Consider the following 27,956-nt stretch of genomic DNA (forward strand, 5'->3'; position numbering starts at 1 on the left):
TAGCCATGTTAGTCTGTAGTAGCAAAATAGTAGAGTCCAGTAGCACCTTTAAGACTAACCAACTTTACTGTAGCATAAGCTTTTAAGAACCACAGTTCTCTTCGTCAGATGCATCTGACGAAGAGAACTGAGGTTCTCGAAAGCTTATTCTACAGTAAAGTTGGTTAGTCTTAAAGGTGCTACTGGACTCTTTACTATTTTACAACAGGTCTGTGTTATAGTAAAAATTTTACAGAAAGTTTAGTAATTCTCACACCAAAAGCTGAGTTTTTAAACCCAGGGAAATTTTGAATCTTGGCTATTACCTTCAGTTCTTCAAAACTGAAGCAATGCAAAGCTGAGCCTTGAGCAATTTTGTAGTAGTCATTCTGCATTCCTGGTTGCCTGTGCAACTTTGAGGGCTCGTACATAGAATCTGCCATTCAGATCTCTCTCTCTCCCCCCCCTCCTGTTTTTGAATGGTATTTTCTATTTATACCTTGATCTAAAGTCCATATATACTGACTACCGTGATAACTTAACATCACAATCCACAACTGCAAATTTTTCATGAGCTGAAATGTTGCCCACCGACATGTAGATGTGCGCTATCCCAAGCAGAGTTACAGACTTCTAAGTCCATTGAAGTCAGTGAGTTTATAATGTGGAACACTGCTTGTGATTGCATTGTGACTGTTTTGTGACATGTCATCCAGGACAACATCCATATTTGTCATGTCCAGAACTTGCAGTAGTGTTTGGTTTAGCTGCCCCTGCATTGTATGCCAGTCCATTTCCACCCTTTTCTTGTGGGTAGCCTGATGTTCTTAGCAAGCTTTGAACTCTGGATAAAATCAGCAGAAGGAATAAATTTATGCAAGATGGCCATGCTCCCTTAAGCGTTGCTCCTAAATATCTACTACAGACATGTCTGTTGCTGTGTCCTTTTTGCCTCAGAGGAGGAACTTCTGCCTGCTGATTTGGATTCTCCTGCTTAAACATTTTAAGTGTCTGTTTAATTAGAAGCTGGAAGGGAGTCACAAAATTCACAGGCTTGTGGTGCCATGGATCAAAACCAACATGTTGCTCCTTTTTTCGGATTAACTTGCTTTGAATATTTGAAAAGAAAAAGGAAGGAAAAGAAGACAAGAAAATGAAGTTTGAAGTAATTCAGATATTTTACGTAAACCGTAAAACCATGAACAGTGCGATAGAGACAACAGATCATAGAAATGTTGACAGAAAAAAATATTAATAGCTACAAAACATATATATTTACATAGATTTGCATATGGCTATACAAAGTTAAACCATTTTGTTTCTTTCTGATGCCCCATGTGCGTAAAAATTACAAATGAAGCAATGAATTAACCTATCACTGTCTTTCCGCCCGAAACTCACAAATGCCTCGATGTTTTCCTTTGATGACTCTGGTTTTTCTTTAGATCAAAATCGTTGAGATTTTCAAATTAAAACCACCGAAGAAGATGCCCAGTTTCCAAGATGCCCAGTTTCCAAGATATTACAGCATAATGCTGTAATATCTCAGAAACAATTGGAAACTGCATTTTCTGCCCACTGGGCCCACTCCATTCATTTCAATGGCAGGGCCACATCTGTGTGTACAAGTACATCATCCCTCTGTTATTATGGAAGGTACTAAATGCTTATGCAGATCATTCTTCCAATTAGCAAAATCTTTGCTAGAGAGTTCTGTTGGAGAGTACACATGGATTTTGGATCAGAATGTACAGAGACTGAAAATTCTTAGACCTTTCAGCAGGGGGCCCATTGCTGGCTGAGATTATTCACACCAGTGGCGAGGCTTGCATACATATTCTTCTATGTCCATGGTGTGCAACAATTATCATGGAAAATCATGTTGGGGAGTGGAAATGGTGGTAAGATGAGGCACACACAGTTTATCTTTTGTGTGCCCTTATTTCCACAAATGGCATTTCCCCCCATCTCTCTACACTTTTAATGAATTAATTGCATTTATCTACTGTCTGCCCTCCACTTCATTTGAGTCAGTTTACAGTTTGAAATCATGCCTAACAGACATGATGCAAAAGGAGTGGGTAGGGAAATGGAGAATAAGCAAATTCAGATGCTGATACCTAAAGAGAGAACTCTTTTGTCTTTATGCTGTCAGCTGGATGCCAGGTGGTATTCTTCTGTGGGCCGGATTTGGCCTTGGGGGCCTCCAGTTGCTGATCCCTATTCTGTGAAAGGGGAAAACTAAGCAAATGGCAATGGGGAAAAATCTATTCCTATGCAAGCAGAGAAGTTCTCTTTATAAGAGAGAACAAGGAGCCTTTGCTTTTACGGCGCTATGGATCATGCCCTTTATCTTTACTTTTCATTATGAACAAGATTTCACTGATAAATATAAACCTTTTCCAAGGCCTCACAAGTCTTGTGTTGGCTACACTTGTAGAAAGATAATTAGCTCTGTCTGATATACATACATTTTTGCCAAGCAGTGAAATGGAATCTTTCCCACATATTGCCAGATATAAAAAAAAAATGGAAAGGAATTGTGCATATTTAAAAAGAAGCAAGTGAGCATTGACAGTCTTGATTAATGGTCAAGGCTGCGGAGGTCAAGGTCCAACACGGAGAAAAGCATGGGGCCCTAGCGCTGAGAGTTTAAAACAATATCTGTCGAATGCAAGGAGCTTGGTTGCATTAGTCATTAAGGCATTCTGAAAATCCTCTGAAAATCACGGAGTGATCTTACAGTGTTCACAACAATTTCCCGTGCTTCTCTTTACTGCATAGTTTAACTAATTCGGCAATTTCTTAGCATAGTTTAAAGAATGTGTATGAACGAGAAAATAAAGTACCTGTAAGTAAAATAACTGATATGTGTGTGTATTCTCATTTTCTCTTCCCCTTATACCCATGTATTCATTTTTTGCATTAGTTTTATAAATTGCCAGCCAACGAAGAGCCCTAGATCAGACCACCCTTGTTGGAAAAAAAAGAAGAAGCCTTGATGCAATTAATACAGTCTGTCTAGAATGCAGCATTATTTCAGAAACGTTTATGTTAATGATATGGTATGCGTTCTGCACATTTTAGACTCAAACAAGAAGCAAGCTTTTGTTTCATTCCAGACTGGATTTTATTAAAACTGGAGGATCAATGGGAAAACAAAACAGTAATCAGAGGGAAGAATGCAAACTCATCTTGTTAAAAAAGAAGCTTCATATTCATCAAGGAGAACACTGCAGATATGGTACCATTCCTGTACAGTGCCCAGAGGAGATTGAATGCAAAGGAATGCAGACACCAAAATCAGGTTTAAAACACCTTCTCCTGCTTCTCCCCCACCTTACCTGATACACACATTAGGTGAGAAAGATGCTAAGAAACTGTCCAGGTATCAGGAAGTGATAAAGAACTACTGATATATTGCTGCTGCATATAAACTGTTAGCTTTTCCCCCTATGGTGAAAACAATGCGTTCACCAGGGAGGATTTTGCTAAAGTTTGTGCTTGGGTAGAAAAAGACCCATTAGCCATTGTACGTATATTGATTGATTTGAATGAAATATTTATGGCATGTGGAAGAAAGGAATTTGTACCTAAAAATTATACTATGTGGAAATACCTTTACAAAGCTAGAGACCTGATTCATAAACCGTATTGTATCTGTCAATCCAGTTTATATCCTTGCCAAACTCTCAAGCGGATGTGGTTAAATCCATACTTTTTAAACGTATTTTGGACAATGCATTTTATATAGAGATGAAACATATATTATAGTATATTACAGAGGATGCATAGAAAAGCAGGCAGAAGACTGTAAGTTCCATAGAAAGCTAGAATTCATTTGGAGGTGGGTTTCCTTCTCTCACAGTGGCTCTGGTGCTGTTAATTTAAGTGTTGCCTTTGTTCTAGTAAGACATGCAAATAGATGTAATACAGAAAAACCTTATCAACTAAAGTTAAGAACCAGCAGGAGGAAAGAGCCTTTAAAATATTTGAAAAGTACATGTTTGTAAGTTCGAGATATCCAATCCTTATGTTTGTGTGTGTGTGTGTGCCTGTGTGCACATTAATTGCAATATCATCAGGTGGAAAGTACGATTATACAATCTAAACACAAAAGGATCCAAGGTAACGGAGGATGTAGCAGAGACAATGGCTTCAACAGAGAGTGAACTGGATTTGATTCTAAACCCAGAGCCCCAGCGCCTGATCTCTTCAAACGCTCCAAATATAGAGCTAAATCAAAGAATTCTGTTTCAAATCCATACAAGATGTTGCTGGGTCCCCCCCCCCTCCTTCTCTGACAGGAGAAACGTTTGGAAGTGTAGTTTCTTTCTTTCTCTCTCTTTTTTATAGCTATCTTAAAAAGGAGTTTGGATGTTTAGCACAGCTGGTGCTCATTACATTATGCACTATCAATAAAATAGCATGTGTAATTAATTTTTAATGCAGTACTCTATGCAGCGCTTTAAAGCAGTTACTGTATGGGGAGAACCGACACTGGTCGCCGGCATCAGAAATATTAAAAGAGAAGACTTTTTTTTTCATTTTTTAAAAGGTGTGGAAGAGGAAATGCTGGCTGTCAGCTATCAGCTCCCTGGCCTCGAACAATGTGTAGGGTGCAGGGGAGGGCAAGACTTTTAAAAAAATACATTGTTTAAATAATTGTTGGAGCCAGTGTGTTACAGTGGCTAGGATGTTGGGCTTGGATGAGGAAAACAGGTTCACATCCGAAGCTCAGTGGGTGGCCTTGGCGAAGGTCAGTGACGGCTAGCCTTCCCTGAGTTTGTTCTGAAGCTAACAGTCGAATCTTGAAGTCCTCAAAAGAAAGGAAAAGGACATGTTTAACAAATAAATAGATGATTTTTTCCTCCCTAGCTGAGAGCCTGCTAAGAGGTTTGGCTCTGGAAAAAATTTTCAGCAGAATATCATTGGACTCGAAAGAAAGTTAAAATTTTCCCTCCCCCCCCCCTTTTTGACCTCTCTGTATTAAAAGTCAGTCACAGCTTATAAATATCAAGACAAATTCGGATACAAGTCTAAAAGAAAACAAAGGGGCGGTGGGGAGACACTGGGATCTTTCCAGGAAAATTGTTCAAAAATAATATGAGCCCTCAGCTTTTCTTGTGGCTTTTGGTCGGTTATACTCAAAATAAATGCCAAATTTCCTTCCCTTCATATTGGAGTGACACTAATCTGGAAGACGAAAGGCCAAAGAATTGGAAAGAGGCCTCAGTCTTTTGCTCTGATAATTGACCAAATCGTAAACAAATCTCTTTGTTCATCTTCGTTCTTCTGTGCATCCCCTCATTGGGACTGCACACACACAGGCCTGCTGACCGGAGAAGTTTTTATCGCTTCCATAAAGCTCCACTAGGGGACCACTTCTCCCAGTCACGTCTCAGCCCACTTTCCCGCCTTTTCTTCTCTATGTGGGTTTATAGAGCAGGCCAGAGTTTTTAGGAGACCCAAAATAAAATGAAGCTCCACGGTCAGAAGTTTAGCAGAGCTTGTCCAAATTCTAGGATAATTCCTCTACCTTGAGACCAGAAATCCACCAGGCGTGGCTTTTCCTATCATAAAGCTACAAATGAGTAGGGTTGCCAACTCTGGGTTGGAAAATTCCTGGTGATTTGGTGGTGGAGCCTGGAGAGGGCAGGGTTTGGGGAGAGGAGGGATCTCAGAGGGGTATAATGCCATAGAGTCCAGCCTCCAAAGCAGCCATTTTATCCAGGAAAACTAGGGTTGCCATTCCCCCGCCCAGAGCAGGGGATCCCCAGATCCCACCTTTCCCACTGCACCCTCTTACCTGGCTGGTGGGGGGGGGGGCGCCCTCCCTGGGGCGCTGCCCCCGGGTGGCATGGCGCCCCACCCCAGGCAGGAGGTGCGCTCCTGCGCTGCAAGAGCAGGCAGCGGCAAGAGCAGGCCGCTGTCGCTGCCGGCGCCTCTTGCTGCTGCCACCTCTTGCTGCTGTGGCCCCTGTGCGCCAAATGAGAGCCGGTCTCTGCGAGAGCGCGAAGTGACATCCCGCGAGTTGGGAGCGCATGCGCGTTGTACGCACACACGGAGAAAGGAAGCTGGGGTAAGTGCCGGCTCCCAATCCCCCGCCGGGAGACTACAGGGACCTGGGGATCCCCTGTCAAGGGACTGCAGGTCCCTGGCAACCCTAAGGGAAACTCATGTCTGTAGTCTGCTTGCTCAGAGTTTCAGCATTTATAAATTATGTAGTTTATTTTAAATATTTTTGCCCCACCTTTCCAAAGTTCCACTGGTTTTTCAATCCAGCATTAAAACCAATAAAACAGCAAAATGCAGCTCCATAAATATAGGAAGACAGCCCTGAATGTAAGTTGATTCTCCCCCCCAAGTTACACACTAAGATTTTTTTTTTTACTCAGCATTAACTGTAACTTGTATGCTAATGGAAGACAGCTCTCTTTCTTTTGTTGTTGTTAGTATAGCTGGCGAAAAAAATCTAGTCTTGCATTGGTGTGAGTATATATTCCAAAAACAGCAATAAAATGATAGTATCTGCATCTCAAATAAGGCCACAAAAACAATTGGAACTTGTAGTGTCCCAAGCTTTCTTAAATAAGTAGGCACCACAGAGTCTCCTGAAATCCAGAACAGTTTACACAGTCCTATCTTAGGGACACTGCTGGGGCCACTGCTTAAAAGGCCCTACTTCAGGTGGCTTTACTTTCTGTTCTGAAGGAACATGGCTTAATTCTAGATGATGGTCTCAGGCAGGTACCCATCTTCATGTAGGGAAAGTTGTTCACTGGTATGTAGATGAGATCCCAAACTCGTCTACACCCAAGGTAGCAGTGAGACCTCAGACTGTTTAGAATAATCCTTCTCATTAAGCACTCCATGCATATAGAAAATGCAATAAATAAATAAAGTAAATAGTATGCTAGCGGGAAAGATTCTATTATTTCTGCTTGCTGTGCTGGTTTTCTACTTGCAAGGAGTTTTTAACACAGGAGAGTTCCAAAATTCTTCAATTTCATCCTTATGTCACTTCATTCTCCTGCCTGTGTGAACCAGGTCCAAGTCCCAAGCTGCATAGAGAGTAAAACCCCTGCTCTATATGCAGTGGGAGCAGACCCACTTTTAAAGAGGAGGATCTATTGCCATCATGTGTTGTTTGGACCTAAGTAGGAATGGTTTGAAGTTCTGTTTGGGGGCAGTCTGTAAAGTATGCAGAAAAACCAGTGGTTTGAAGCATATTTTCCAGTCAGTAGCAGGAGCAGTCAAGTCCTTAAGTAAACATGGTGTGCTTCCTTATTCAGAAATCAAGCAGGAATTTCCATCTTTTGCAGCACCATCACCTTAGCAACAGGGTAAACCACCATGGATGATTTGTGTTGTAAAATCAGCCACGCTAACTTACTCCTACAACTCCTCAATTTCGCTAAATGCAGCCAGTCAGCTGAATGTTTCTTTGCAAACACTTCATAAAAAAAAGATTAAAAATAACAGAGAGGAGGAAGACTTGTGTGAAGCAATAATCTGCTAGGAAATGAACCGCCAAATTAGGGGACATGGGGCCCGTGTGCACTCACTGGCCTTGTGCTCAGCACAAATGTTTAGCGCTAGGTTTTTATATTTGCACATATAATAACTGGGTGTTTGCAACTGTTTTCTTATTGCTTCAATAAAATCCCATTCAATTGTGCGTAATGTATGCCAATCCTTTTGTTTGCATCACCTCACTAGGCCTGTGTAGGATGGAGCTTTCCTTGTTACGTGAAAAATAGGTTTTGCTCAAAGCTGTGTTAAAGCTTTGGATATGTTGTCTATCCTGTACTTGATCTGTGCTGGCTTAGTTGTTATAATTCATTGGGTTCCTAGAACTGTACACAGAGGGATGGTCCAGAGGGAAGTTGGGAGGACATAGAGCCGACTATGGAAGTGTTCTTCATTGCCTGAAATAAGTCCTTCAAGTGTGGGTTGCTGGGAGGTATTTAACATGTTCTGTGAATATCCCTGAGATATATATACAGCGGCACCTTTTTATTGGTTCTGCTGCTATATATGACAAGCTTCTGTTAAACAGCAATAGGTTCAGGAGAGACAAAAGAAGATACTTCTTTACTTGATGAGAAATTAACTTGTGGAATTCACCACCAGTGGATGTAGCAATGAATGTATGTGATGGCTTTAAAAGGGGGTTAGACAGAGTCATGGCGGATTGGTCAATCAATGTCTACTACCCATAGTGAGTAAAGGGAATTTCCTCATACATAGGGAGCAAACCTCTGAATGCCAGTGCTAGGGGGCAGGATCAGCTGAAGGCCTCAGCCTCTGTGCCCAGTCGTTTGGGGTAACAGGTTGGCCTCTGTTTGAAACAGATCCTAGAGGAGATGGAAGCATTGATCTGATCCAGCAAGGCTCTTCTTATGTTGTTGCGAACAGAGCCAGTGTAAATGTTGGTAACTTGGGTAGTTCAATTTCTACTTAGTAACCAAAATAGATAGGGCTATCCCTGTATGATTGTCTGAGTAAAGGGGGTTATAGTTCTTATTAGCATGGAATAGAGAATATTCAAGTAGCAATATGGTGGCACAGACATACTGGCCAATTCAGATAGCATAGTTTCTCACATGTTCCTCCATCTCTCTCTTCCTGCTACCTGCACAGTTATCTTTCCTGGTTTTGTAGTAACTATGGTTTAACATGGTGCCTCAAGTGGCCTTAACCATCATTACCGCTAACCATAGTTTGTTTTCAAACCAGAGAGTGAAACCAGCGTTAGATATTGGTTTCCCTGTGGTTATATGTGGTAACTGTGGTTCTGCTGCTTCAGACATCGTAATAAAGCATAACATTATGGCTGACCAAGAAAATAAGGCGGAAAGAACATGCAAGCCTGAGAAAGGGAGAGAGGAGCAGGACATGAGATCAGAGTTGCTAGCCTGTGAATTGGTGACCAGGGAGTATGTATGACATATGGACAGGAGAAGCACTTGTCCACTTCCTATCCATGCTTACTCAGAATTAATTTCCACTATATTCAGTGGAGCTTACTCTCAGGAAAGCATGCCTAGGATTGCAGGTTTAGTCATTCTGTATGTTGTATTGTCGAAGGCTTTCACGGCCGGAGAACGATGGTTGTTGTGGGTTTTCCGGGCTGTATTGCCGTGGTCTTGGCATTGTAGTTCCTGACGTTTCGCCAGCAGCTGTGGCTGGCATCTTCAGAGGTGTAGCACCAAAAGACAGAGATCTCTCTGTCAGGAACTACAATGCCAAGACCACGGCAATACAGCCCGGAAAACCCACAACATCCATTCTGTATGTTTCTTTACTGTCTGCTAAAAACAATCCTGATTGCCTCATTAAAGTAAACCAGGCAAGTAAATCAGATATCTTGATGGGATTAATGTTTTCACAGGGCATTTCCATCAGAAACAAAGGCACGGCAGATTTCTGTGTTACCAGTTCTTGCTGTTATCACTGAGCCTGACACACAATCCGGCTAGTGCAGTGTTATCTTTTATCCAGCATTAAAAATAACAGCATTAGAGTGAATAAGGTGGCTTTCTTTTTTTACACAGAACTGCTTTAATTGTTTAATATGGTAGTTTTTCAAAGCCTGAAGTTTTAACAAGCTTTACAGTGTTCCATGGGAAATTATCTGCAACAGCCTGAATAATATCTTGCCCATGTGCTGGGCACATTTGTGGGTACATTGCACAGCGTAACAGCTAAGCCAAAATCTTGTGTAACATGTAAAGATTCCATGGTTGATATGCAAGCAGTCTGGAGTAGGCAAATGGAAGACGAACTGGTTCCCTTAAGGCAGGATGTTTGAAAACCGCTCATTTAGTTTTCTTATTACATCCAGTGAAGTAAAACATAAAATCCTAGCAACTGATAGGCACCCTGGTGGACAGACCTTTCTTTCTTTCTTTCTTTCTTTCTTTCTTTCTTTCTTTCTTTCTTTCTTTCTTTCTTTCTTTCTTTCTTTCTTTCTTTCTTTCTTTCTTTCTTTCTTTCTTTCTTTCTTTCTTTCTTTCTTTCTCTCTCTCTCTCTCTCTCTCTCTCTCTCTCTCTCTCTCTCTCTCTCTCTCTCTCTCTTCTTTCTTTCTTTCTTTCTTTCTTTCTTAAGCAGGATGACTGAAACACTGGCTCATAATCTTCACTTTCTTTGCTTTCATTCCTTTCCCCCTTTGTCCCTGTTTTAGTATTTGCTTATTTGGTATGTTAAAAAGTAGGCAATCCTTCAGTTTTTTCCCCCCTTTTAATACATGTATGTGCGACAGTCAAGGCCTTTGATTTAGGACAGGGGGAAGGCATGCGTGAGAGGTGGGAAATGAAAGAGCTAATCAGTGAGATGTCTACGGGGAAGAGAACAAGTCCAAATCTGTCCCAGGGAAGGCTTACATTTTTTATGAATTCTGCTGCAGAAGTCAGAGGCCTTGGGACTTGTGGAGTGAGGTTAATGTGAGTCTGAGTATTTGAGATGACAAGGGCATTTGGACATTTTCCAGAAAACTGCACTTTAAAACTTATCATCTTTCTCCGTAGAAATAGGGGGCCTCTCCATCTAGAAGAAAGCTGAGTTACGCAAGTTATTGCAAATTTGGCTTTCTGCTTTGGGCTTATACGACCAGTACTAGGCTCAGGTTCAGCAAACATCTTTTACATTTGTGGCGAAAGGGATTCTTGAGTACTATGCTTCACTTGTCAGTCCGGTTGGCTTTTCACATCCTGAATGTATGTTCACTTCAGTTGGATTGTCATCCGTGTCCTTACTAATATGCTGACCAGTCTGTTCTCAGATATGTTCATTTTAAGATGGATTTAGAACACACCTGTACAGCTTGGGATGAACTGAGACAGCATTGCTTACAAGCCAGCCTGTTTTGTTTGTTGCCTGTTTGAGACTGCATAAGAAACTGAGAGATTGTCAGGCAAGCCACAGTCCATGGCTGGTAGATTGCAGTTGGCTTGACGGGTCTCAAGTTGTGCCGGCCTAATTTGAAACATTGACATTCTCATTTCCCAGAACATCTAAGCATTCTCATCCCAAGGGCCCCCAAAACTTGAAACCAGCCCTATGTCTTTCCTTAAACCCCATGCTGTATTGTTCATACATGAAAAGTCAAAGACATTGAACAAAGCTTATTCTTAGTCTTTGTAAGGAGAATGTTTATGCAATTCTTAAGCATGTTTTCTCAGAAGTAAATCCTCCATTGGGCTATGTGGGGATTACTCCCTAGTAAGTTTGCTTAGCATTGCAGCCTAGGCCACTTTCTGTTGTTGTGCATATATGAACACATGAAGTGCCGTTGACTGAATCAGACCCTTGGTCTGTCAAGGTTAGTATTGTCTGCTTTGACTGGTGGTGCCTCTCCAGGGTCTTTCAAATCTTCTACTACCTGGAGATGCCGGGGATAGAACCTGGGACCTTTTGCATACAAAGCAGTTGTTTTCTACCACCAACCTATAGCCCCTGCCCTGATCAGAGTTAGGCCTGTGTATACTTACTTGAAAGTAAAGGCTGATTCACACTTGAATGTTGGAGGGCACAAAATGAACTTGGAGGGCACAAAATGTGAATGGGCTGTCGCATACCACAGATAGCACTTTCACTCTCATCTCAAACAAATGCTTTTCAGTAAAGATGGTATACCCACAAGTTATCAAGTGTACAGTACAAAATCAAGTAATGTAAACCAGTCCTATCTCATTTTTAACCTGACATTCTTCCAAGTGAGCAAACTTGGAATTCTAATCTCAGGAGCATAATATAAGTTACATTGTTCTGGATGCAAGGAGGGCAAATTAATTCTATCATGTATAATATTTTACCCAAAGCAATACATGGAGAGAGTTTAGTCCTTTGAACCATGCATGTTATTAATTATGAACGCTATCAAAAATGGCTGTGTATGAAGTTAGCCATATCCTAACTTGGCAGGATATCCAAAGGCCCTTCTGTTTATCTTTTTCTATCACTTCTGTTCATTCTTTTCCATTAATCTGTTTATAGAGTACTTTTTTATCTACAAGGGAAAGATGGAGAAGGGATGGATACTAATACACAAAAATCAAAACAACACTAGTTAAGAAACAATCTACCTGGATATTTATTATTTATTTATTAACAAGATTTCCCCGCCGTCTTTCTGCCCTCAGAAGGCCACCAAATTGGCTAACAAATTAAACACACACAAATTAAAATCTCATATTAAAAATAAGTCAAACCAACGCATAAATACATAATTAAAACAATTTAAAACCAGAACTTAAAAATACATACAAAAGTTAAAAGCAACAGTTAAAACATTAGGGAAGGAAGGTCGGATCACTGACGGAATGCCCAATGGAACAAAAAAGTCTTCACCCATTACCAGAAGACAACAGCAGAAAGGGTTAAACGAATCTCCCTGGGGAGGGAATCCCAGAGTTTTGGTGCCTCTACTGAGAAGGTTCTCTGAAGATGATCGCAGTGATCAGGTAGGTTCAGAAGAGAGTAGGCTGTCCTTCAGGTACATTCGTCCCAAACCATATAGGGTTTTAAAAGTCAGCACCTTGAAATGGGTGCAGAAACAGATTGGGATATGCACTGCTTTGCAGGAGTTCTATAATTGGAGGTGCACAGCTTTAAAATAATGTTTATTTTACAAAAATCAGACTAAATGTTCACAAAATGGTGAGAGCACACATTTGGAGACTAGTCCTAATTTTGTTACAAACCATATCCAGCAGATGTGGACAACCATATTTTACACCAGTAATCAGAATACCTTTGAAAGTGTTATGCTGGGAAATGATCATATGTTTCAAACTGCAAATTATTGTGCTTTTGAGTACTTAAAACAGGCAATATATAGCACAAGCCTGTGCGCACCATACCCATTTTCTACAAGGACTTCACTTTGTATATTCTAGCATAATAAGAAGTGACTAAGGTGTACCTTTTCTTTAATAAAATGATCAAGAACTAAAGACATAAATTACAATATAGCATGGTATAAAAATGTGAGTGGGATTGAGAAAAAAAATAGGTCTAGGCAGATTAATTAACTCAAATCCTTTATGAAAAGGTGCCAACTGCCAATTCACCTAATGAGGTTTTATTTGGATGTGACAGCTTTAAAAGAAGTAATATGTCTTTCCTGAAAGCTAATCCAGGAATAGGTGTTGAACTTGCAGTAGGTAGGATTGGACTTCCCGAGAAGGAGGAAGCTCAGAGTTTGGGCATACTCTTGGCTGCCTTGCTGACCCTAGATGCCTGGGTGATGGAGAAAGCTAGGAGTGTATTTTTAACTGCTTCACCAGCTGCAGGCTTTTTGTGGAAAAGGTGTCCGGTCACACAAATTTTATTAGTAGGAACATACATGATGACATTCTTGACAACTCATCTGCTCTTTGGAGCTCACTGCCTGCTGCACTTCAGACTTTTCCTTCTGGGGTCAGCTACAAAGGTTTTTTTTTTAATAAAAAATAAAAAATTGCAGAAGGCCCCTTTAAAAAAAAGTTAAATATGTCCTCAGTGTGTGTATAAGTCTTGAATGGCTGCTGTCTATTGGTAGCTGTTTTTTATGGATTTCAATAAGTTAAACTATAGATTATTTCAATTTAAATGGAAAGGCAGGGTATAAATGTTGTAATTAAAAATAAATAAATTTCTTGTATTGGCCCTATGAAGTTCAACAAAGGACTTAAATTCCAAACTCTTTTTTCAACGATGTTAGCCAGATTTCCCTGGATGGCATAGGATAGACAGGACTTGGAGGGCGTACAGTTCTATTCATTTTCATGAATGTCAAAGTAGAATTGTTGTGCTCTCTTTATACAATATTTGTTTATGTTTTTTTTTCTGTTGAAAACAACAAAGCCATTAACACACATAGAAATTAAAAGAAAATCCAGTATATAAACAGATTTCTAGTTTGCCAGCTGTTCAAGTTTGCCCCGACAACTGCACAAATGGAAGACGTTTGAAGTCTGCTGTGAATATACAACATCTAGAATGTTTGGATTATACAAGAGGAGGATTCGCAGGAGATTGGAATGAGCATTTCATTTTTCCCACCTCCCATGGTGGTGCTTACTTCCCCTACCCCCATGTTGTATCCAAATTTCCCACCCATATTCCGGTTTCCACCCTTGAGCTTGCTCTGCCTCCCATTTCCCCTAGCTGTAACTGTCCTTTTCATCCTCTTGTACCTTTGTTCCAGCTTTGCTCCTCCCCGGTCCTGTTTCACTTCCTTTCCCCAGCCCGTGGCTCTCCTTTCCTCCCACTTTGCAGTCTTTGTGGTCTGTCCCTTCCCCCCTTTCTAGTCCCCAACCACCACTTTCATCATCTCCACATCTTTCGTTGGCTGTCAGGCAATGTCTGATGCCCCTTGTGTTACTTCTTTTTGCTCACACTGTCTGCCCATGTTCCATGTTGTGTGATACATTTGTTGGCACACACACATACACCCTACCGGAGTTTGCTTTCAGGTAGTGTGTGAAAATGTCCTGTGGGAGTCAACAAACTCCACTTTTGAAATGTTTGTGTAAAAACGTAAATAGGCTCATGCTGGGAGTAACTGGTATCACCATATTTTATAAGCTTTTCCTACTATAATAAGCTATAAAACTTTCAGTACCAGTCCCCCCCCCCATTCTCTCCAGGATTTTTTACTTGCAGAATTGGTAATCTTACTTTAAACACAACTTCCTCGAGCTTTTCCTGGGTCATTGGCTAGCAGTTCATTGCTTATACATTCCCCTTGTCAGGAAACATTTTAATTTATCAGGATTTAGAATAGGTAAGCATAGATAATGTTGTGTGACAGAGGTGACATAGTATAATTTCCAGATCTATGAGGCTTATCTAAAAATAGATGGGATTGAAAAACATTAAATATTGAGCTTGTGGGGCGATTTTGTATGCCCCCCCCGATATGTTTCCTGTTCTTCCCAGTCTCATGGCTCTTGAGTTGGAAGCATTTGACTATCAAATAATAATTTTAGTCACTGGTCTTGCTTTTGAATGATTGTACAGCTTTTTTATTACAGGGTGCTTTACAGCATAAGCAAAAACTGTAGAGCTCTGTTGGCTTCTTTTTTTTAACTTTAAAAAAATAATTGGTTTTTTTTATGGAAATTTCTCATTTTCTATGCAGGTATAATTTATTTATTTGTGTATAGCCCCCTCAAGTCAAAGGGCTTGGTGTAAGTAACAGCAGTTATCCCTCAAAGATGAGTTCTCTGATCTCAGGGAGTTTGGAGGCTGATTTTCACAGCTTTGGGGGTGGATTTTTGGTGTCAGCCCAGCTTTATCAGGGCTGGTAGTTTTTATGCAAACTGGGAAGGCGTCATTTCATTTATTCAATTTTTTGTCCACTCTCCCCATGGTGGGCTCAGAGCAGAGTAACAACCATGTTAAAATACATTAAAACATATATAAAACACAAAATCATACTATAATAAAACACAGTTCATACAGTAAAACTCAAGATGGTGGTCCCCAAAATACGCCCTGCCCCATTAACATGGAGGGGTGGGACGTGGAGAGAGCAAACAGTCTGATGGAAAGTTCGTAGGGGGTCACAATACCATCCTCCCCAGACAGGAGGCTACTGGGGAGGCACACCTACACCCCAACCTCAACCATATGTCTAGCAGAACATCTCTGTTTTACAGGCCCCAATGAAAGGATAATATGTCTGGTTGGGCCTGAGTTTCCACATAGCAAAGCAGCTATGCAGAGATTGGAGCATCTCAGACCTCAGCCTAAGTTTGCACATTGCTCAGTTTGAGATGCCATAAGAAAATCAATAGGTTTATAGGCCCCAGTGGAATCCTGTGAGTCCTTTATCTTGCGGAACTGGTATCTGCATTACCGCCTTCTGGCCATCAGCAGTGGTGGCACTGCAGCACAGCAGAGATCAGGCCAGCAGTCCGCTCCTTTAGCAAGCTGCACCTTAAAGGGTAAAGCAGCTGGCTCCCAGGCTGCTAGGCTTCCTGGGTCAAGATCCCTGAGACTTTACAGTGTACACATGTGTGCTTGCTTGCCTGAGATGCTCAGACCCTGATTTGCCTGGCTTGCACTGCCTTTTTGAATGGTCCCAGCACATCAGGACCAGTGAACAGCATTTGGTCAATCAGGTCAATGTATGTGCGTGCTCTGACTCTCATACACATGAAACATACTGAAAATTTTATGACTCTCATACAGCTCCCCTCCACACATACTGGAAATATGTTCCAAGGAGCAACACTGTTAGTCTTTGGACTGTCTCAGAGACCTCACATCAAGAAGGTCAGTAGCCTGGAGGATCGCTTCCTTTGAAGTGTGCAGACTCAGGAAAATATTTAGTTTCTTCTAAGATGCACTTTCAGGTCATGTGGGACGATGATGAGGACCAACCAGTCCAGTCTATGCCTCTTGTGAACTCAGCATCTCTTGCAGAACATGTTCTGGCTCAGCACCAGCATGCCTCCCACATTTCCCCCCCCTTATTTTTTTTTCCACTGGCAACAAGCTGGATCCCTGGGAGGTCTCCTGCCATAGCAAAAGAGCTGGCACCCCTCCCTCTAGTATGTCTTTAGCTAGTCAGTAGCTGTGATACCTTCTGCAGAGAACAGCTCCCTTGAAAATTCAATTACTAACCTGCATTTGAAATCTGAGCTGAATTTCTTTCAGCAGCTGATCAGGTCCTTCAGATCTCCTGTGTTCGGCAGTCTAAAGCCTGGTCTACATATGCAGCAGAATGAAGGGGCAGAATCCCAAAGCTATAGAATATCCTTTACCCTTCAGGCTGCAGGTGGAGAATTCCAAGTTTCGGTGATCTCCTCTGTGAAAAACAGCCTGCAGTTTTTTTAAAGAACGAGCACATTTGGGAGAAAAGTGTGCGGTTTATCACTGGACAAGGACTAAGGTTGCCAACTTAGCCCTAGGAAAATCCTGGAGATTTGGGAGCAGTGCCTGGGGGCCAAGCTACAAGTGACAAATGACACTTGAACTGCAAGTGGATTGAGTGGAGGGCAAGTGAACAGGGAGAAACACACTTGCTGGTCAAGTGTCATTCGTCACTTGTAGCTTGGCCCTGGGAAGGGTGGAATTTGAGAAGGGATTTCACCTAGAGTTTATGGTATGCCACAGTGTTTGCTTTCTGGAGCTGCCATTTTCTCCAGGGGAACTGGTTTTTGTGGTCTGGAGATCAGTTATAATTCTGGAAGAACTCCAGGCCCCTCTTGAAGGTGGGCAATCTCAATAACACATCACCTTTGAGTAGTAATGGAGGCGTCTGGCTCCACAGTCCCTCAGCAGTAGCTGACAAAAACTTCTGGCCTGATCCAGCTGTTGGTGGCCTTGGCTGAAAGAAAGGCCCTGAAACAGCCTGCCCAGCTTAGCGAGCCCCCTGCCCTCCCACTCTTTTTTTCACCTTAGAAAAATGTCTCTTCATTCAGGCTATTTTGGCTATTTCCAATAAAATTGTACATTATGTTTTGCTTCAATACTTGTCAGGCCTCCGAACAAAATCAGTTTGATTTTAATTGTAAAACTGGGGTGGGGGGAGTGGGAGTGGGAGTGTTTGGCTGACTGGAAGCGTAGCTCTCCAACACATACATACACACATTTACTGTGCCAGTTCAAGCTATTATAGCAAGATCTCCCCCACCCCCCATTTTTGAAGGGGGGAAAAATAAGGGCACTGTCCTTTTAAATCTGATCTCTCAAACTTTACTGGATATTTTACAGAGCCTGGTTTCATTTATAGTGGAGCCAGACTTGCTGTGTGAGTCGTTCGCATGCTGGAATTAGTCTTAAGCTCGCTTCTGTGGCATTGCCAAATTCCATGTTTGTGTTTTATTTAGAATTCTTTTCACGGCCAGTCGAATCTGTTCAGGCATACACAGGCGCTGTTGCACCCCACAGAGAAAATAAGCAAGCTTGCGTTTTCTTTGGCATGGGCTGTGGCCACAAAAGACTGTGGTCTAAAAAACATTTTTTTAAAATATATATATATATTTTAACCCATAACAGATGTATAAAGTAGGTACATGCATGCCAGTTTCTTTAGTTTTAATTAAAAAATAATTATGGCTTTAATGGGATGCTAGTGACAAATTTGGATGAATGGTGGGTGACAGTATCTCTAGGCTCCTTTCAACTTATAAATTAGTGCATTTCTCTTGGCAGAAGGAACAGATGAAATTAAGAAAAGAGAGCAGAGTCATATTTTCTCCCACAAGTCACATTTATAAAATATTCAATAAAAACATTGAATATAATACTTGAATGAAATAATAGATGACTGGAATAACGTACTTTCTTTGCTGAGTTATAACTGGATTTGGTAAGTCTTTGCTTTGCAACACACCTGCAAAGGCATTCTGGTTTTTTATGATGGTAATGTTGCCAAATTGTGGTTTTCTTCACAAGGTAGCTTTATTTATAGCCACCTTTTTATTTTTAGCCAGTGGAGAGGCCACCCATATCTACATTGCTATCACTAATGCTGCTGTTTTGTACTTGTAACATCAGTGATAGACTACTGTCATATATGCAATGTGGAGTTCCCCTTGACGGCTACCTTTCTCCTGAGATGGTTGAGTCACCAGAAACAGATTGAACCAGAGTCCAGTGTTTGTACTGGCTTTATCTTGTCTCTTGGGTGTAACAAATGGTGCTGACTTTCTTTTATATGGTTGTAAGATTGGGTGGTGGTGGTGTGGTCAATGTTGCCATTGTTTCCTCTGCAATAACAAGTCCTGACAGTAAAGGTGTATACAATAGCCGCCTTGGTAGTGGCTCTTCAGTTACGAAATTTTCTATACATGGTGACTCACAAAAGGCTTAACTTGAGCATTCTCCAGAAATGTTGTGCAGTTGGCTGCTTGTTCTTTTGAAAGAGAGACTTGTGGTTGTAGAATTGATACAGTCAGTAGTGCAAATCTTGTGACCTGATCAGGACGGTACAATTTAAGTGTGGTTTATGTTGGACAAAATTTAATCCAAATCACACCAATATTGTGCCCCAGATTTGCTCTGTTATGCAGCAGTGGAAGACAGGCACATGTAAGATGGTTCATGGCACATGCATGTAGGCTTCCTAGAAATATTTCTCTAGGGGTGACATTGTCTCATGTAAAGTGGCTTGTTTCTGTTCCAGTGTTTTTCAAACTGGCTTCTCAGGAACTCTGGAGTGATTTGGAAAATTATGAGGTGTTCTTCAGTCAGAAGTTCAATAATGGTAGAAAAGCTTCTATGAAAGAATGCGTCCTAATCTTCCTCTCAAATACTCAAATGTAGAGCATATTGATCAAATTATAAAACACAGTCTCGGTTCAAAAAGGATGATGCATAGGACTGGCACATGATCTTCAAGAACAGAGAACACGCACTAGAATGCGACCCAGAATTCTGTGGAACGTGCACAGATTCTTTGTCAGGCAAATTGTCATGAAGAGGTTCATGGTCTAGGGTTTCCAGCTTCCAGGTGGTGGCTGGAGATATCCCAGAATCACAACTGATCTTTAGGCCACAGAGATCAGTTTGCTTGGAGAAAATTGCTACTTTGGAGGGTGGACTCTGTGGCATTGTACCTTGCTGGGGTTTCTCTCCAAATCCCAGCCTCTCCAGGTTCCATCTCCAGGAATTTCCCAGCCTGGAGGTGGCAACGCAAGTTTCACCTGAATATAAGAAATTTGAAAAACACTGCCCTAGAACAATTACTCTAGGATGCCTAGGGGCAGAGCAAGTGTCCACTACCATTTTGAAGGCACTTCTTCCCTGTTACCAGGGAAGGGGGCTAACCAGTGCATTGGGGGGTGAGGAGCACAAGCTAAAACTGCACAAGCAACCGAAAGACGTAGTAGAATTTTGAGGGCCACATTTTTAATGCTTATCCATGAGGGTGAAACTTTCTAGTTAAGTTTGTGGCATATTATGCTAGTTTTCAGCTTACTAAGTATTATTCATGTATAGAGTTGCCAGCCTCCAGTAGTAGCTGGAGATCTCCCTGAATTACAACAGATCTCCAGGCCAAAGAGATGAGTTCCCCTGGAGAAAATGGCTACTTGAAGAGTGAATTCTATGGAATTATACCACACAGAGGCCCCTCCCTACCCCAAACCCTGCCCTCTCCAGGCTCCACCCCCCAAATCTCCAGGAATTTCCCAACCTGAATCTGGCAACCCTGTTCATGTAGAGGGAACAAAAAAAAATGTAACCCCTCCCCCCACACTCTGAAGCAGTACTGTTCATTTACCCCAGCACACTGGCACCTCATTTTCACATACAGCTACACCTATTTATGTATTTATTTAGATATTTATACTCTGCTTTTCTTCCCCGTGGAGGTATTTACAACATCATTCTCCCCGTAACCATGTTTTACTCATAATAACAATCCTGTGAGGGTAGGTTAGGCTGAGAGAAAGTGACTGCCCGAAGGTCACTCAGCAAACCTCCATAGCAGAGCAGGGAGCAAACCAAGATCTCCCAGATCTTAGTCTGACATCTTGTTTCTTCAGCTGGTGAAAGGCCAATCCTGAGGCTTTCTAAGACGTAGGCATCAAACTAAAACACTCTCTGCCTGTCTCGGGTATCTTTGGTGTTGGTAAACTTATACAGAATAAGAGATCTGTTTGACCTGTGTCACTATACTGCTTTAGTGTCTAGGATAGAATATTCCAAACATCTGGGTTTCCATGCTGGGAACTTTTGAAGCACGAGTTTGAAACATGCCCTTGTGAGTGGTTTGAAGAGGGCTTTTCTGCTTTGCATTATGTGTGAGTCACGCTAGTTTTAAAACTACTGTTATGAGTAAGACCCCCACCCCCACCCCCGGTTTTGGCCTATGCCATCAAGGTCTACCCTCCTTAGCTATTATTCTCATATCATTCATTGAAATATTGATTTAGTTCAATAGCTGCAATCCTGCTATGATATATGCAAGTTATTGCAGTTCATAAAGTTCAGGTGATGTTGGCTGGAAATGGTTGTTTAATATTAACGCAGGTGTGTATTTTCTTTGTGCATCTCCCGTACTGTTTTGCTTTACGATCTTTTTTTACTCTTCCAAGCTTCCTTCAGTCTTTGAATTCCCTCTTGATGGAAATGACTCTCTGCCTGGCATTCAAATGACTCCAACATCATCCTGCTTTCACTAAAATCAATCAAACTTAAATCTTAATTTCTTACTGTGTCAAAATCACAGCCCTCTCTGAACCTCCTTCCGTGGCTGCCATGTTACTTGTTGACAGTAGCTGGCCACGGCAAGGCAAGGCAAAGCAAACCAAATGACATTATTTGAAATATACTTTTTGTGTGGGAGTTCATTATAAAGTACTTACCCAATTGGTTCTTTCCTCTTTAGTTTAAAACAGCACTCTTTTACTCTAGTCCAAATTTCTCTAAAGTGGAAATTGTGTTCCAGTGTTAAAAACCATGAGTCATACAAGCACAGAGGAGCATTCCTGGAATTTTCTTTGAAGGAAAACTGTGCATTTATGTTAATCCGTTCAATTACAGTTTATTTCTAAACAGCAACCCACTAGATGTTCTGCAACAGAACCTCTCTTCTGTCTGATTAGAAAAGTTTAGCTTTTGAAAGCTTTGTCTATAAGTTTTAATGCCACTGACGTTTAATGCTGTTTAATTTCCTTTTTTTAAAAAAATGTTACACACATGAAAACCATACCTCTTCTTACTTTCTGGTTTTTTTCTTAAAAGAAAGAAAAAAATAGGGGCTAATTTGATTTGTTCTGATATGTCTCACATATCTAATTGCTGCTGTTGAGAATGATTAATGTCCAGCTGAAGAGTTTCCACATCTATAAATGAAAATTGAAAACAGATGTTACTTTGATGAAAGTGTCTTCCAGACCTCATCAGCAGTGGCTGACAGCTCAGGCTGCTGAGATATAGCTATCTGTCAATAGATAGATATTTGGTGCCAGATTCTGTTCGTACACACTGACAAAGAGCCAAGACAACAATTAATGATAATTTCATCCAGTTTTTCCCCCCAAATGTCCTGTTTCTCAGTGTTTGTGGAATATACATGAGCAGGTAATGCTTAGCTCAGCATTTTTTAAAAAAAGCTGTGAATGGCTTAAAAAAATAACTCTGGATTTATTGCCAGTATTTATCTATAAGAATATGCTGTTCTGGAGTTCAGTCATAGACAGTACAATCCTGTGCTGAATTACTGTGGTCTAATTTCACTTAGTTTAGACTGGAGTAACTCTGGTTTGGATTGCACTGTGAGTTATGTTGATTGCATGTTTATGGTTATATGGATGGGGTCATTTGAGATTGATCCAAGAAACATTATTTATTTATCTAGCACCATTTTATTTCTTTATTGAGAATATTTTTACACTCCCTCTCCATGAACTGGACAAGGCCTCTTCAGGGAACTGTCCAGGGTGTTTTCTTGGGGTTCTTGAGCCCCCCCCCCCAAGGATATATTTGTGGTTCTCAAACCCAACCCCCTATTTAGGGTCTAGAACCCCTCAAAGGTTTTTTGTGGGGGTTCTCAAGCAAAACCCCCTCTTTTCAATTTAGAACAAAACATTAAAAGATATTAATTAAAATCCAGCTTTAAGAATGCCCCAGCATAAAAACATAGATCATGAGAATAGACCACAGGCAGCTTAAAATAACAGTTGCTGGTTAGTGTTCAAGCAGCGTTAAACATAGAAACCTAAGGTATGAAGGGAGGGCAGTCAAGCAGGAGATATTGGTCAAGTAGTAGAGAGGTCACGGAGGCTGAGAACAAAGAAATGACCTCTGGATTTGGCATAGGGGAAATGTAGTTTGATGCTGGCCCCTGACATTGATCGGTAGACTCTTGGACTGATAAGATGGAAGAAGAAACATCAAAAAAAAAAACTCTGCCGTAGCATCCTAGGTATCTTTTTCTAAGTAATACAACTCTGATCTTAAACAAGTCATGAAGCACTGACTTTCCTATTAGAAAGCTTCCTGTTTCCCTATGATCTATCTGTCCCTTTGCCCGAAGCTGCAATTTTGTGTTATCCCAAACCTAACTATTGGATGATTGGAAAATGCAACTGCTTCCTGTAGTGTACAAATGATGCATTGGCCAGGAGTCAGGAAGCTGCATAAGCAAAAAAATAAGCGTCTATAAACTATAAACAATACTACACGTCCCTTCTTAGGGTGGTTCTGTCCATGAGAGCCAGCACATGGAAGTTGGATGGAACAATCTCTATGTACCAGTTGCTCCATGCAGTCCTGATATATAAATCAACTTGCCATGTGAATTGTCCATACCCCACAGCATGTCTCAGTACTACCGTTCCACATTCTTAGTGGCTTGAGTTATAGCTGTAAAAAGCTGTAGATGGCTCAGATCAGATTGTTATTATTTTAATCCTCCCCCTCTCCCATTGTTTTCACTGGTTCTGTGAAACACACAGGTCAAAGAACGTCATGCATGTTAAACCTGATAAGATGATTTTGAAAAACATATTTCTGAAAAAGTTTGGATTGTGAAGCGTCCCTTGCTGCTGGTGGTGGTGGTGATCTTCTTCTTCTTTAAAAAAGGCAGAATGAAAGCTCCGTTTTCAAGATGAATTTTTAATTTACACCCCACAAATCGCTGCTCTCTGAAACATGAAGGGGATGGAGGGGGCGGGGCTCTTAGGTTTTGACTGTTGGTTTGGGGGCATTTTATTGAGTCTGAGAGAGGGCTAAAAACAAAGAGACTTTCTGCATCCTTACGAAAACAGCCCATGGAATGGGAAACAAGATTGGACTAGCCGCCTTTCCCTTTAGAACTAAGATGAAGGAAAATCCTTTGCTTTAATATAATGTCACTGCATCCAGTAGGTGGGAACTGTTGATACCTGAGTCAAAATCTTTCTAGGGCGTATCTTGTAACATTGCTTGCGGGGGACTTTGAAGAATGCTTAAACGAGTAATGTTGAAACGCAAGCTTACAGGCTCAGCATGATGGGTGAAAAAGTTTGGCTTGATTTCAGACCAAGGACTCCTACTTGGTTTCTACTCATACTGGGGAACTATTTAAGGGTGACGGGAATAATAGCATCTCCTCCGGAATTACCTGTGATTATTTCTCTGGAGCACCTACTTGGGTCTCTTGCTAGGCTCATTATTTCTGCCTTCTCTGTACTAGCTGTTACAAGCATTGAAATAAACCTGTGCATTAGATATGCATGCCCAAGGTGCAAATCCCTTTGCTTCCAATTGTTTTTTTTTAAAATTATTTTGTCTTGTGTTTCTAACGTTGCTTTTGTTAGATAAAGGAATACAAAATATGAAAGAAGATAATCGCTGCAAATTATCTGAAAATACCCTGCCCGTTTACAGCTTAGCTTTGAACGTATCTAAGAGTGGGGCTTTTGGTAGATGCTGTATCTCCCCACCGTTTGCCCAGGCTTATTAAGATGTCTGCCCTCCAGTGAAATCTGAAATGGTACTCTAGGAAATATCATACGTGAGGGAAATACAGTGGAGGTGTGTCGATTAGAACTTGCCTCCTGTCCCTAGCACTGTGCTTCTCTTCAACCTCTTTTGGGAGGTGGAATCTGTGGCAGAAGTTTTGCTTTTGTTACTCAAATGGTGCAGACTGTTGCAAACAGCAGCCCCCCTCCCCATACATCAGTGGGATAGCACAGAAATTACTTTCACATTCTAACTCCTCAATTTGAGATAAATGACTTTAAGGGATCCTTGATGGTATAAACAGCAGAGCCTGCCAATGGCTAGTGGCAGCTTTGGCTTACTAAACTGCAAGTAAATAACTTGGTGATTATCTGGAATTGGCAAGCCACTGACAAACTAGGTAGGGCAGGTTTCCCATATTTAAAGCTACATAACCTCATGCAAAACTGCTGAAAACACACACTGCCAGGCACCCAGAACTAGTTCTGCAACTACTGTGATACCTCTATTAGGACTAATGATGAGAGCAGATAACAACAGTGTGCATTCGTTTACTACTGTTCTCTTCAGAGAGTAGATGATGTGATTCCTGTAAGCGTAAGATTTCAGAGTGCTGGTGTGTGATTACCGTAAAGAGTACGTTCACATTACCTGTTTGTGACTTCAAACTCAGCACTTTTTGATCGAGGTAGTTTACATAATCTGTTGCAAGTTGCTGAGTGATAGGACATAGAAGAATGGGGTAGGGTATGAAGTATAAGGTGGGTGTTTATCTTCCTAAGTTCCACTTTCCATTTCCACATCCTGAGTGCCTAACCCTAGCCAGAGTTACTCTGGTCTAAGCCTATAGATTTAAATGGGTTTACACTGGAATAACTCTGTATTGCATTGCACTGTATTCCTAAAGCTGTCAGAATATAGAATGATACTTTCAACCTTTGCTTAATATGGTTGTATGATATATACAGTGAAACCCTAAAAGACTGACTTCAGTGGACTTAGAGGGGCACAACTGTATTTAGGATTGCCCCGATAATCTTATTCTGAAATCATGAGATGATGCAACAGTTGTTCTAATAGGAAAACCTGGGAAAACATCATAGTTGAACATTCTAGCAGTGACTACCCTTTGAGATCATTGGAACTTGCATTTACATTTGATTAACCAACTATTCCTGAGTTCAAATTGGTGTGATATTTTTAGATTTGGTAGCTTGGAACTAAGGATGTCCTTTTTGGTATTGTGAGGTGAAAGAAAGGCATTCAGAAGCCTGTGACACGGTGATTTTGTTGGTTAATCTTTTTTTGCATATGCAGTGTTATATTTAGTTCAGACCTCAAGCTTTCTTTTTGCATTCTTGAGGGAAAGAAACCCTACCCCTACATCAGAATAAAAAGAGGAGTGCGCATTGTCAGTCTTCTGTGCAGGCCCACATGTGTGCCTGCACAGAAGACCTCAATGAACAACAGTTACAGGTAAGTGCAACCCTGTTTTTTCTTTCCTATAAGTATCTGCCAACCACAGTCAGGGATACTTTATGCTGATGTAAAAAAATGAAACATAACATGTGAGTGTATATTGTCTTTCTGTAAATATGGAACACTAGCAACAGAACTTGTTTTAAAAGAACAGGCCCTAGAAAACAGAGCGCAGGAATGCTGGCCTTCCTGCTGTGGTGGCGCCCTCTGCAGGGATGGGCCAGCTTGCCTAGCCTTTCAGCTGCGGCGGCACCCTCTGCGGGGATGAGCCGGCGCCCTCTGGAGCCGTATTGGCAACAACTCAGGTTTTATCCTGGTGCTCCTGCGCAGGCGCAGCAGGATAAAAGTGCTTCGTCGCCAATACAGCTTGCCTTTTATATAGAGAGATGCTTCTCCATGGGCATTCACTCCTGAAAAATTTGGAGTTGCTGCCCAGGGTCTTGCTGTGCATTTATCAAGGACCAAATCGCACAGAGCACCTCTACAGGTTGCAAAATGTTATCACTGAATAGGTTTAGATTTTGGAATGTGTGATTGTGTCTTAAATAAAGGAGGCTCATAAACACAGGTAAGATTATGTGGAATTTTATTAAAAGCTCTACCTTGTTAACCAGTTAGTACTGCTAATCAAAGTGCTTCCCCCTAATTTTGCCGAAGGCAAGACAGATGTTTCAGTCTCCTAACTTCTCTTTTGCACCCTTTCCTCTACGGATAGCCTTCTTGAACTGTAAGTCCAACAGTGCTCTTCTTCCAACCCTATCTATCACTCCTATCAGTTACCATCCTTTCTTTGGAACAAGGTTACTGGTTTGAAGAGCTATTGTTCTCTTTCTGTCAGGTGTTCTGGGGAGAAGTTACGTCATCTGGCTAACTTCCAAAAGGAACCTATCTGTTTTCTAAAAAAAAATCAATCAATCAATCAATCAATCAATCAATCAATCAATCTGTCATTGCACCACCAGAGGATGTAATTCTGACCCAGTTGACTTAGAGGTTGTTGATTTAATGGCATAGTTGACAGAAGGCAGAGCCATTTAGTTCAGTGGGGAGATTGAGACTACAGTTGCTGTGGAAAGAAAAATAACTTAATAATAGCTGGCCCTGTGAAACTGCAGATATCATTACCCACAAATGTTTGGTGGTGATCTGTGAAGGGTTTTTTGGTGGGGAGGGGTACAACTGGAAGCTTTCCGGGACACTGATTAATTGCTATCACAGTATAGCTGGAGCCAATGCCTAAGAGTCAGACAATACTTTTCAAGACTTGTCACTAAGAATGGGGTTACATGATAATGCTTCCAGATTCTCTGAGCCTCAAAGACCTTGGGTTTTTTGTCAGAAGAAGGGGGTGCATCAACTTTCTCTTGTATCAGTTCTCTTTCTCATCTTATGCCAAATGATACTGAGAAGGAAAAGATAGGGAAGAAGAGCCATAGTGCTCCCTTCTCTGCTATAAGTACTGTTCTTGGGGAAAGTGGGATATGTGACTGGAAATCTCATTTTGGAAGGCGACAGCAGCCATAAGTAAGTGAGAACCCATCTTTCATTATCCCTTGCTTGAGACATGCTGCTAGCTTCACAAACCACTTTGCTGCCGAAGTTGGTGATTAGAGATGGGCACGAACCAGAAAAAAATGAACCATGCCGTTCGTGGTTCGTCACATTTCATGAACCACAAACTTTCACGATCCTGCCCCGGTTCGCGAACTGGTTCATTTGGTTCATGAAAATGTCACATCCAGGTCAGCAAATCGTCACTTCTGGGCCAGCAGGCCACTTCTGACTCAGCAGAAATTCTACAGGAAGTCCATCCCCTGTTGCCTAGGAAACTGATCAGCCTGGTTCATCACGAACTTTGGTTCGTATTTCAGTCTGTGCGCATCTCTATTGGTGATGAATTGTGCAAGCCCGCATTCTCATATAGTTGTATATAAGAGGGTGACGGGATTCATACTTTGCATGAAAACCCCTCATTCTCATATATGAACATTCTCATATTCTTGTATTGGACATCAGCAACACTGCTGCCCAACTAGCAAGGTCGCATGGTATATGTCTTTTGCTGGACTCTGCTGCCTGAGGCTGCAGAATAGAACTGAACAAA

The 27,956-nt window shown here is 41.3% G+C and overlaps 1 protein-coding gene across 6 annotated transcripts in view; it reads left to right on the forward strand.

The window, feature by feature from the left end:
• Nucleotides 1-27,956, forward strand: part of BCL11B (BCL11 transcription factor B) — a 174,553-nt gene that overhangs the window by 88,610 nt on the left and 57,987 nt on the right. The window lies entirely within an intron of this gene.

The sequence above is a fragment of the Eublepharis macularius genome, chromosome 2 (assembly GCF_028583425.1).
Source record: "Eublepharis macularius isolate TG4126 chromosome 2, MPM_Emac_v1.0, whole genome shotgun sequence".
NCBI lineage: Eukaryota > Metazoa > Chordata > Lepidosauria > Squamata > Eublepharidae > Eublepharis > Eublepharis macularius.